This window comes from Ailuropoda melanoleuca, chromosome 7 (assembly GCF_002007445.2).
Source record: "Ailuropoda melanoleuca isolate Jingjing chromosome 7, ASM200744v2, whole genome shotgun sequence".
NCBI lineage: Eukaryota > Metazoa > Chordata > Mammalia > Carnivora > Ursidae > Ailuropoda > Ailuropoda melanoleuca.
Genome location: NC_048224.1, coordinates 51146507 through 51158927, shown reverse-complemented (window position 1 = coordinate 51158927; position 12421 = coordinate 51146507). Strand labels below are relative to the sequence as shown.

The 12421-nt window shown below is 39.0% G+C and overlaps 1 protein-coding gene across 14 annotated transcripts in view; it reads left to right on the top strand.

Annotated features, from left to right (window-relative positions):
- MAPKAP1 (MAPK associated protein 1) overlaps positions 1-12421 on the top strand; it is a 240187-nt gene that overhangs the window by 93315 nt on the left and 134451 nt on the right. The window contains exon 5 of one of the 14 annotated variants that reach the window (XR_004626585.1): positions 11309-11425. The exons of 12 other annotated variants lie outside the window; for them this stretch is intronic. The gene's annotated coding sequence lies outside the window, so the exon portion shown is untranslated. Of the gene's footprint in view, positions 1-11308; positions 11426-12421 lie in introns of those variants that run through there. One more of the 14 variants, XM_019796486.2, reaches the window with a different exon arrangement.

Genomic DNA, 12421 nt, shown 5'->3' with positions numbered 1-12421 from the left:
CACATTTAGTAATAGATACACCTCACAATTACTGATGAGACTCTTAATCCAGGAGTAAGGATTCTCTGGGGCTCTTCAGTTGGTACTTGACTGCTGCTTTTTGAAAACTAGAGCAGAGGGTTCTGCCTGCTCTTTGTGGATCTAGTGTTGCCATGTGTTTTACCACTGAAACATAGTCAGTGAGGATTATGGAGCCTCTTCTATGAGCCCAAAGGCAAGGAAATCCAAATTAGTTTCTTCCTTCTGCCCATATATACAAGAGGTAATTGCTCCTGGAAGCAGGTACCCTAGTGTCCCTCTGTAGTAGCCGTGGTCTCTGCAGAGCTTCAAGTGCACGTGACAGGCAGGGTCGCAGGAGGAGTGGCTCAGACCTTCCATGTGTGTCTCAGCCAGAAGGATATTTCCAGTCCACTGTCCAGGATTCCTCCCAGTTCTGCAGCAGTGGCTGCAACATGAACCAGTAGCCATTGTGACTTTCCCTAAACACCCAGGCCTATCCCAGAGTTCTTTGGGATGAAATTGAGCAAGGGGGTAACGTTTTAGAGTTGAACAGACCTAGGTCAGCATGATGTTCCCCCCCAGTTGAGGGATTCACAGCAGCTTACTTCATGAATCTCTCATTCTTCAGCTTTAAAAGGAAGTGAGCAACCCTTATAGGACTATTGGGCATTAAATGAGACCATGTATGAAAAGTACTTGGACCCTGGTAGGTGTCCAGCAAATGGCAGGCAGCACTTGTGACCTCCCCTTTGCAGAGAGCACTATGGTGCGAGCACAAGGGGCTGCGTTCAGAGGAATGGGGTCTTCATGCCTAGTCCCAACTCCCAGTAAAGCTGTCTGCTCTGTAGCTGGCTAGCTTTCCTTCGTATTTAGGCTGATTACCTAATTGTGAGCAGTGTGACTCGTGGAGAGCTTTTTTTTTTTCCAATAATAATTTTTTATTATGTTATGTTAGTCACCATACAGTACATCCTTAGTTTTTGATGTAATGTTCCATGATTCAATTTGCGTATAACACCCAGTGCACCATGCAATACGTGCCCTCCTTAATACCCGTGCCCTCCTTAATACCCATCACCGTCCTATCCCAGTCCCCCACCCCCCTCCCCTCTGAAGCCCTCAGTTTGTTTCCCAGAGTCCGTAGACTCTCATGGTTCATTCTTTTTATTTTTTATACTATTCAGTGCTGACAGTTTTACCCAGTAGATCCTGTTGTCCTCTTAGTTTTAAAAATAAAGTTTTCTGGGGGTGCCTGGGTGGCTCAGTCGGTTAAAACGCATCCAGCTCTTGATTTTGGCTCAAGTCATGATCTCAGGATCATGAGTTTGAGCCCCACATGGGGCTCTGCACTCAGCATGGAACCTGCCTAAGATTCTCCCTCCTCTGTCCCTCCCCCTGCTTGCACTCTCTCTGTCTCTGTCTCCCTGCCTCTCTCCAAAAATGAATGAATGAATAAATGAATAAATAAGTACTTTTTCTGCCACCACTTTTCCTTTCATTGTATCTGAGAGACATGTGGGATAAAGGCCAGATAGACTTTTTGGGCTGCTTCTCAGTTGTAAATTTTGTATATAGTTAGGAGTGATTCTTTCCCACAGGAAGTGTTGTTCTAGATAAATAATAATTTAGCTCTTCTTTTTCTTGCTATTTGTATTTCAACATGTATTTGCAAACTATTAAAACCAAACTTTCTCAAATGGCTCTTTGCTATTGTATCGTTTTCATAATGTCAAAAACATAATACATTTTCTGCTGCAGACAAGCATCTTTCTCTGTCACCAGAGGTATAGGTTCTTTTTGTGGCCTTTTCCTATACAGAATAACACCTATCCCAGTTATTTCACATGCGCATTTTGAGGATGAAAGTGAGTGTTGTAATTGGAGAAATGTAAAGCTATTTATTTCCATTTTATCTGATGTTTTTACATTGTTTGGTAGGAGGTGCATCAGGGATTTGAATTAATTATAATTACTGAAGAGACATATACTGATTGAGCAAATAAAGTAGTAAGCCCATTTGTGGCAAGGCCATCTAATTAAATTCTAACTTTGGATAAGCTAGATGTGCATGAAAAATTAATTTTAAGAGGTTTTTATGACTTACTAAATAATGATTCAGTAAAATTTTTGAATTGTATCATTAAGAAATATTGAATCTTAAAGTGATAAAATACTTAGTCATGAATATACTACTGTGTAGAAATTTGTGAGTTTTTAAAAACTGTTCAGAATTAAGGACACAGAATAAAATTTTTAAGGTGTATATTGACATTTAAAAATTTGTAATATTTAATCAACTGAAGCCCTGCAAGAAATGAATATGATATATGCACCTGAATTATTTCCTTCAATATTTATACAATTTTATATTCTCAAAATACTTCACTATCTCTGGAATCAAATTGTCCTTGGGGGTAGTGGAGGGTTGTACCAACTTTTCCATATAATTTAGGAGAATGATAATAGCTGTACTGTAACCTTTTCTAGAGATACATCATCTAGTAATGGAGCCAAGTATGCATTCTCCATTGAGTTTTAATTTTAAAAGTTGATATTAAATCTTAAAAAGACTCATTATATTATGGTAATTGATAGAGTTTAAAACATGTAACTCTTCTTTATGGTTTTAAAAAACCTATTTTTACTTTTAAAGCATATTGATTTTATTATATAAATGATTTAATAATGAAGAGGTCCCTATACTTACCCTAGGTGATGGGGCTTAGTTCATGCAAATTACTTTTCCCTGATATTATCATCATTATAGAAGCCATTGTTTGTATAATTAAATGCAAAGTGCTGTGTAACATTAATGATCTAAAGAATCCCACAATGGCTATGAAAATTCAAAATGGACACTTTACATTCCATTATGCTTTAAGATGGTTGGATTGTACTTATGTGAGAGCACCCTCTGATATGTGCTGTAACCAACCCCAGGCTGGATAAGAAGAGGATGCGATGGCTTCTCTCTCTTTTTTTTTTTTTTCAGTGTTTTTTTTATTATATTATGTTAGTCACCATACAGTACATCCCTGGTTTCTGATGTAAAGTTCGACGATTCATTAGTTGCGTATAACACCCAGTGCACCATCCAATACGTGCCCTCCTTACTACCCATCACCAGTCTATCCCATTCCCCACCCCCTCCCCTCTGAAGCCCTCAGTTTGTTTCTCAGAGTCCATAGTCTCTCATGCTTCCTTCCCCCTTCTGATTACCCCCCTTTCTTTATCCCTTTCTTCCCCTACCAATCTTCCTAGTTCTTATGTTCCATAGATGAGAGAAATCATATGATAATTGTCTTTCTCTGCTTGACTTATTTCACTTAGCATTATCTCCTCCAGTGCCGTCCATGTTGCAGCAAATGTTGAGAATTCGTTCTTTCTGATAGCTGAGTAATATTCCATTGTATATATGGACCACAGCTTCTTAATCCAGTCATCTGTTGAAGGGCATCTCGGCTCCTTCCATGATTTGGCTATTGTGGACAATGCAGCTATGAACATTGGGGTGCATATGGCCCTTCTCTTTACTACGTCTGTATCTTTGGGGTAAACACCCAGTAGTGCAATGGCTGGGTCATAGGGTAGTTCAATTTTTAACTTTTTAAGGGACCTCCACACTGTTTTCCAGAGTGGCTGTACCAACTTGCATTCCCACCAACAATGTAGGAGGGATCCCCTTTCTCCACATCCTCTCCAACAATTGTTGTTTCTTGCCTTGTCTATTTTTGCCATTCTAACTGGCGTAAGGTGGTATCTTAGTGTGGTTTTGATTTGAATTTCCCTGATGGCTAATGATTTTGAACATTTTTTCATGTGTCTGTTAGCCATTTGTATGCCATCATTGGAAAAGTGTCTGTTCATATCTTCTCCCCATTTTATGATTTGTTCCTTTGTTTCTTGCATATTGAGTTTGAGAAGTTCTTTGTAGATCTTGGATACCAGTCTTTTATCTGTAGCATCATTTGCAAATATATTCTCCCATTCCGTGGGCTGCCTCTTAGTTTTTTTGACTGTTTCCTTGGCTGGGCTTCTCTCTCTTAATGACCGAGATAGAGACCTTTCCCTATTGCCTCTGCTTCTCAATTTTATGTTTATTTGAAGGAACCATTTATCTAAAGATCTGCCTGGTCTGATTAACAATGTGGGTAACAATAATGAGGAATAACTGACATCTGTATAACAGTTTGCCATTCACAGCGTGTTTTTAACATGCTTTATTTTTACTTTATACACCCTGCCATTCTCATTTCTGTTTTATGGCTAAGGAAATTGACTTTCAGAAAGGTTATGGGCTTGCCCAAGGTTGCACAGCTCAGGGCTGGCAGGGCCACGGTCCAGACCAGTTCTGTATACTCTGCAAAGAGTTACCGAGCAAATATAACCCATGATGGTAAAAAACCGACAGTATCAGGAACTGCTTTCTGAATTTAAGGCTTTGAGAAAGTGGTTGTTATTCCTGATGCAGTTTATGGGTAGGCTTTCATTTTTTACCTTCATCGTCCCCCCCTTCCCCGACCTGTATTTGAACAAGTTGATATCTTGAAACAAAAGAATTATCCAAGGCTATTACTCAAATTTCACTTGATAACAGATTGTTTAAACCAAGAGCTGTAGGCATTTTATTTTTTTCAAAAGTGGAAGAAGACTCTGTCAGCGCATCAGAATATGGAGGATTTATTTTTAATAGACAAAACCTTTCCTGAGAGCAGCAACCCCCTTTCCTGTTTTGGGTCCAGGACTATAGATTTACATTTACCATAGATGCTGTTGAAAGAAAAATTATGAAAATCACTAGCCTAAGAAAAACCAATGGAAGTGATATTTTCTGTGCTGTGTTATACTCTTGAAAGAATTATAGTTATAGTCTGGCTCATTCTGTGGTACTTAGTAGCAAAGTTATTTTGTTTGAGGCGCTCAGATATATGAAGGGTGTCTGTAGAAGTGGAGGTAGATTAGTTTCAATGTCCTGAGGGCTAGAACTAAGATCGGTGGGTAGAGTCTGCTGAGTGAACCTCAGTAGACGGAAACGTGTTTCAGCCATCAAAACTGTTTGCCTAGAGACTGAAGCAGAGGGTCCGCCTCTGAAGGTGGCAGGGATGTCCTCAGTAAAGGTGTTCAGGAGAGGTTGCAGGACAGCCATTTGGTGAAAATGCTACTGTCTGGTGTTTGGTGAAAATGTTTTAGAGGGGGCGAGAATTAAAATTCCTTGCCATTTTAAAAGTCTATGAGTGGCACTAAAGGGGTGTGTGTGTGTGTGTGTGTGTGTTTAAGTCTGTGAATGTAAAAGCGGGGGGGGGGGGGGGGGAAACCCAAATGTGGGAGGGGGTGGGGTGGTGGGGGGAGAAAGGAGACCCGGCAGCTCNACACAGTGATAAGTACTTTTAATATGCATAGTATCATTGAATCCTTTCAACAGCTCCATGAGAAGGTACTTTTACAATCTATTTCTGTGTGGAAATAGTGACTCAGAGAGGTTAAATAAAATTGTCCAAGGACACACAGTAAATGGCATTGCTGAGAATTGAACCCAGGTCTTTCTGACTACACAACTTAATGCTTTTAACCACCACACTGCACTGCTTTACTGGCTCCTATTAATATAATAAGGATCTTGAAAGTACCCACATCAGAACTTGACCTTGTTAAAGAAAGAGTGACAGTTGACGTTCTTAATAATAAAAGCTTAATGGAACCAAGGTTGGTGATTCAGAGGAAATTAATGAGATTTTGTCAATTTTATTTTAAACTTAACTTGTCAGAAAATACAGTGTCCAGTGACAAACTGTAGAAATGTTTTTGACAAATTAACTTGACTACAGGTGCCAGATCAGGGAAATGTTAATTTAATAGCCTTTAAACGTTCCAGATTTATTGAGGGTTAAGATAGCACTACAAAGCCAAGCCCCTAGCTCTGAATGGATTTGTCATAGAATTTTATACAAAATCTATTCATAAGTTCAGTGCTATCATTTTGAATGTGAAAAAGTGAGTTCTTTCTCTGAGCCCATAAAGCCAGCATTTTATTGATAGTAAAATGCTACTGTCTGGTGTTTGGGTGTTTTTTTCCCCCTCCCCATGTAGACCTTCTTTATTTCTCATAGCCAGTTAAACCTGGCTTAGACCATAGGCAGATTTTGTTCAAAATCATTACTCTAAACAAACAAAGTCCCTTAATCATCATCAGAGTAATGATTACAAATGACCTTTGTACCAAGTGTGGGTACCATATTTTTAAAGACTAGGCTATAGCTCCACACTGCGCATGGAGCCTACTTTAAAAATAATAATAATAGTAAAATAATAAAATAAAGACTAGGCCATAAATTGGTAGAATATAGCATCCTTTGGTCCTTGCGCAGGAGTTGAGGAGGAAGATACTGGTGAAATGGGACTGCAGCCATTCCTTTAAGAGAGTTTTAACTTTTGAAGGCTACAAATAACCCTTTTATCAATTTGCATCATTACATTGTCTGCATACACTGATATATTTATTTCTGCATTAAAATTGCATATAATGATCTGCTTGTGCAGTTGTGACTAATGGAATAATGTTGCCTGCTTTTTGTCTCTTTAATTGCAGAAGCAAAGCTGTCTATCCTTTCTGTTTCTTTCCCTTGATAGAGAAATTGAACACTTAGCAACAGTTTTGAGATCTGATATTCAATTTATTATTGACAAACCTTGATGTTAAGTAGTGCTGCTAACTGAACCTTCTGTCCTTGAGACTTAATTCAACTAACTCACTTTATTTTTTTTAAGATTTTATTTATTTATTTATTTATTTATTTATTTATTTATTGAGAGAGAGAGAGAGCAGGAGCAGCGGGGAGGGGCAGAGAAAGAGGAAGAATCTCAAGCAGACTCCACACTGAGCACAGAGCCTGACATTGGGGCTCGATCTCATGACCCTGAGGTCATGACCTGAGTTGAGATCCAGAATCAGATGCTCAACTGACTGAGCCACCAGGTGCCCCAGCTAATTCACTTTATATGGATGTTTCTTAGTTCAAGATTATTTTGAACTGAATACTATCTGTTCTTCTTGCTTTCCCTATTTTGGAAACTATTAGGTGCATAATTTTGAAATTAATGTGATAGGCAGCAAATTGTATGCTATTTCAGTTATTGAGATCAGATAGGAAAAACCTGGTTATAGATGTAATGTTTTAATTCATCCTGTCTTCAAATTCTATATATTTCAATTCTGTATCAATTCACATTCTGTATACTGAAGTTATTTTAAATTTTTAAGCTTTTACATTTTATGAACTGCTTATTAATTGGATGATCTGTGGTTCATAATATTGCCATTTCATGATTACCATAAAGATGGTTTTCAAAAGACTGATCAGTATATATCACAAGCCCCAAAACATTCATACTTTTTGACCCAGTGATCTACTCTGAGGAATATGTGCACAAACATATATGTAAGAGAATGTTTATGGGAATGTTATTTATAATAGTGAAATATTAGAAACAGTGTCCGTATTTAACAGTGGGGGAATAGGTTGATAGTACCTCTGTGTGCTTTAATGTGCAAGTATTTAAAATCTTGTGTTGAAAGAATAATCATTTATTCCATCAGTATGTGTAAGCAACTACTACATGTCAGGCCTGTTATTAGGTGCTGAGTATATTTTAGAGAAGAAAGGGGATTCCTAAAGAACAGGACCTGGGAAGTAGAAGAGGTATAGCCAGTTTACCTGGGGCAGGAGAGAAGTGGTAGGTCTTTAGGTCTGGTAGGTCCATTATGAAAGATACTCTGAGGAGTTCTTCAGTACGCTAATGCCATACCCTCCTACATTCCTGGCCCTAGGAGAATGCAAAATGAGTGAGGCACAGTTTTTCCCTTTGTATAACTTACACTTGCATGAGAAGGTGGGAAGGAGGTGGTGAGGGTAGTTAGAAAAGAAGTAAAACCATAAGGCTGTGCAAGTTAAACTTCTAAGGAGCAACGCACAGGGAATCTGGACTTCTGTGTTCTTGGAAGAGAAGACATTTGAAATTGATAGAAGAAGGAGCGGGTACGTTTCTTGCTCAGTGACTATGTGCCAGGCATTTTATATACATCTTACTTGCTTTTCCAAGTAAGGAAGTAGAGGTTCTGAGAGGTGTAGCTACTTGCCTAATGTCTAAAGTCTAGAGGCTAAGGAAATGGCAGAGCTAGGATTCAAACCGGATCTGGCTGACCCCAAGTTTTGTGCTCTTAACTACTGTTTGGTCTGCTCTAGTGATGACACGCTGGGACCAGAATGTGATGGGTATTGAATGCCCTGCTAAGAAACAGGCATGCTGACACTGGGGAGAGATATCACATACTTCTCTCCGAGTTGGTGACTGGCCTGGTCAATGATTTGAGTCAAACCACATTGATTGCCAGGGGGAGATAACAGTTTGGAGGAGAGAAGAGATTTTAGAGACAGGGAGACAGTTGAGCGACTGCTACATGCAGTAGTCTCACTGAGGCCTGATGAAGCTTGAACTAAGGCCATGCTGCTGAGGATGGGAGGGAGAAGGATTTGAGAGACACTTCAGAGGCGGTTGCAGGCTGATGAGACAGAAAGAGGAGTTAAGTAAGGTCCCTAGCCTGAGTGACAGAGTGGGTGAGGAAAGCCCTGAGATGGAACATGGAATAAGAGACAAGCTGAAGAAAATAGGCCTTGGACAAGCTGAGCTTGAGACTCTGGCCCGCATTTGCAGAGCCATCAAGCCTTGCAGAGGCCATGGGACATAATTCTGGTCTGGTTGGTCTTCATGAATTGCATTTGTGTTGAGGAATCGTTTTGCTGCAGGGAGTACTTTTCTTTTTGTTCTGAAATCCGAATTGGGGGCATTCCTTGATTTAGAGGCTGCTCTGGAGAGCGTTGTTCAGCTCCAAATTTGTCAGCTCATTGTAGGTTTCTTAGTTTTTATTATTTTTTTAAAATAAAAATTATTTAGCCTGCCTTAGGAAGGTGTCTGAGTTGTATTTTCAGCTTATTTTTTCCAACAGGCTGTCGCAGCACCTGGCACAGAGTGTGTTCTTAATGAATTTTGCCAGATGACTTAATATAAGCTCCATTTTCAAAACTGATCCTCCCTTTGTTTTACCTATACCTCTTAAGCCCTGTGTTGTGGTTCTTTCTGTATCCTTTTTTGTTTATAATTATAAGGTTTACTATTTTGTTTCTGATTGTAAAGGTAATACATGCTCATCATAGAAAATGCAGAAAAATATAAAGTAGAAAATAAAAATCACTCACAATCCTATGTCTCAGAGAGAACTCCTGTTCATTTTTTTGTGTATTGGTATGGTATATTTTCAGATACAATAAGCATCCTTTCCTTAGGTTAATGGTCCTGTTGAATGGAAGGGTTTGTTGTTGTTTTTAATGTAGGCCTTTGCCAACCCCTTTTAGTCTGGGTTGCTTCTGAGCTCTCATGACAGCCTGTACTTTCTCCTCTTAAAGCTTTTATCACACAGTGCAATGTAGACCCTTCAGCAGAGTGTGAGTTTGATGAGGGTCTATCTGCATTGAGTCTCACTTGATTTTGTCTTCAGAGTCCATCATGGTGTTTCAGTGGGTATTCATTGCATGCATGAGTGGCTGAGAAAGATGGTGCTAACCCATTTTTTCTATCTCTGTGTTGACCACTTCTTTGTGCTCTAATTATGCCTGTTTCTCCAGTTCCATATTGTGGAACACATAAATTGCCATGCAGTGAAACTGTATGATATGATCTTTGTTTATTGCTAGTTGCTTTTTAATAGTTAGATGTTAGGTCTTTGGAATATTGCTTGCCTTGATGTGTGATGAATACTTTTAATCCTTTGGTCACCTTTTTTTTTATATAAGTTAATTACTTTCTATTATGTTGATGGATTGTTTTATGTTTTAGATGATTCCCTCTAAATATTGCAGCACGGGGACTATTAGGTAGAGCTGACTGCCACCACCTTGAGTTTTTTCAGAAGAGGTTCCTTATTAAAAAATACATAATTTCAGGTTTGTCCAGGGCACTTTTTCCTGGTCATCAGTGCCTCAAGATGGAATTAGAAGATTAAAAAGATAAAGTGCTTCATTCATTTAATAAGTATCTACCATATTTATTCTCATAGTTTCCCACACTTGCTATTTCCCCACACTTGCTATTTCAATAAAGAGGATAAAGGGATTCATAGGAGCACCATGTAACTATCTGCCTTGCAGTCAGCTGACAGTGGCAAAGTTCTCTAGTGTCTTGGTCCCCTTACACTTCTCCTTGGGTAATTCCTTAGAATTCACTCCTTTTGGAGGAGACTGCTTTAGGCAGTGCTTTTGATGTGTTTGTGAGAAGGTCAGGGTGGGAGGGAGGGATTCAGGTCTTGGAGAGTAGAGATTGATTACACTTAGAAGAACTTTAGGGAAAGAAGTCAATCGTTGTTTAAAGCAGGGGCTTTGGGGTGAGACATGAGTTTGAGCTCTGCTCTTCCACCTTGGTTGTGGGAGCTTGAGCAGATGACTATAGCCTTATTAAAGCCTTAGTTTTCTCATCTATAATATTAGAGTAATGATAGAGTTCTGCCTCTTATAGTGATTGTAAGAATTAAATGAGGTAATTTACACAAACATTTACCAGAGCTTATTTAACAGTTAGCTCTAAACAAATGCTAGCTCTTGTTATAATAATAAATATTATTATTAGGGCTCCTTATAGCATCCATCTTCGTCCTCATGTGACTGTGTAATCGGCCTGAGTAATAGAAATAGGACTGCCTTTTGAAAACTTAGGCTCTTTCTGGCACATTGCTCTTCATTTCTAAGGCACTTTACAGTTTGTGAAACACATTCACATTTCTCACTGTGATTCCTATAGCCCCTCAGCTCCAGTTCCTCAGAAGGAAAAGGAGGGATAACCCAGATTGGGCTGGGTCTGAAAAGGAGGTTGAGAAGCTAGTGGTGCATAAACCCACTTCAGAAAGCTTGCTATTGTTTTAATTTTAACCCTTTGACTGCCTGACACGGTCAAAACACTTGCTATTTATAGGCAACTTAGCTAGCTATTGGAATTACTATTTCCCAGCTGAAAAACAGGCATGGTTGTGTGTGCGTGTATCTGTGTGCATGCATGAGTGAGAGAGAGAGAGAAAGAGCATTATTATAAGAGAATTAGTTTTTTATTATTTGTTTTATGGCAGAGGCAAGACTAAAAAAAAGTCAGTGAATCTATATTAGATTCTGGGTCATATGAGAAGTGAAATTTCCCTAATAGTTTAAAAAGCTGATTTTGTGTATTTCCTTACCCTAGTTCTGACCTTTTTTTTTTTTTTTCATCCTAGAGTTAAAGTGTTAAAGATGGAAACCCTTGATTGCTCAGGTACCTCCATCTCCATCCACTACCAGGAAACAGACCCAGAGGAAACTAACATTGATTGAGTTATTGCCATGGTGTCCTGGTAGGCATTTTGAGTCACCCATGCATTCATTCTGTAGTTCAGATTTTTTTGGAGAGTTGTCTGTGCACCAGGCACAGTGCTAGCCATTGTGTGTAGAGAAGTAAACAAAGCAGGCATTATTATGGCTGCTGTCGTGGAAGGTCAGAGGCCGGTGAGGAAGGCATACACTGAAGGTGTACTTATATAAATACATAATATCAAATTGTTAAGTTCTATGAAGGAGATGAACAGGTTATGTGTAAGAGAGTAACTACAGAAGGGGCTTCTTTCTACAGGATTATCAGTGAAGGCTTCTCTGAGGAGGTGTCATATGAGCTGAGCCTTCAATTGTAACAACAATATTAATAACTAATAATAATCCTCACAAGAGTTCACTGATAGGTAGGTCCTGTCATTATCATTTTACATATGAGGCAGTGGAAGAACAGAGAGATTAAGTAACCTGCCCAGAGCCATACTATAGAGGATACAAAGATCATGAGAAAGAGCCTTCTAGGTATAGTGAATAGCACTTGCTGTGGTCTTGAAAGTGGGAGAAACAGGTACACACAAACACGCACATACTCATACTTTCAGGGCACTTCTAGGAGGCCAGCAGAGATGAACTATGAAAAGGAGGCCAGGGAGCAGCAGTAAATGATGTTGGAGAGTTAGGCAGGGGTCAGATCATGCAGTGGTTTGTTGGACACTGTAGGAAATTTGGATTTTATTCAAACTATCATGGGAACCACTCATTGAAGGAATTTAAGCAGAGGTGTAATATCAAATTTGAGTTTAAAATAATCTAGCTTGTATGTCAAGAACAAATTGAAATAGGCAAGAGTATAGGAGGTCAGGAATCTTTTAGAAACAGTCCAGGTGAAACCTTATGGTATTTTGGTGGCAGTGGAGATGCAGATAAATGGGATGGTTTTGAAACACATACTTTTCATTTTTAAAAATTGAGTGAAAACTCACATTACATAGAATTTACTATTTTAATGATCTTAAAGTGTA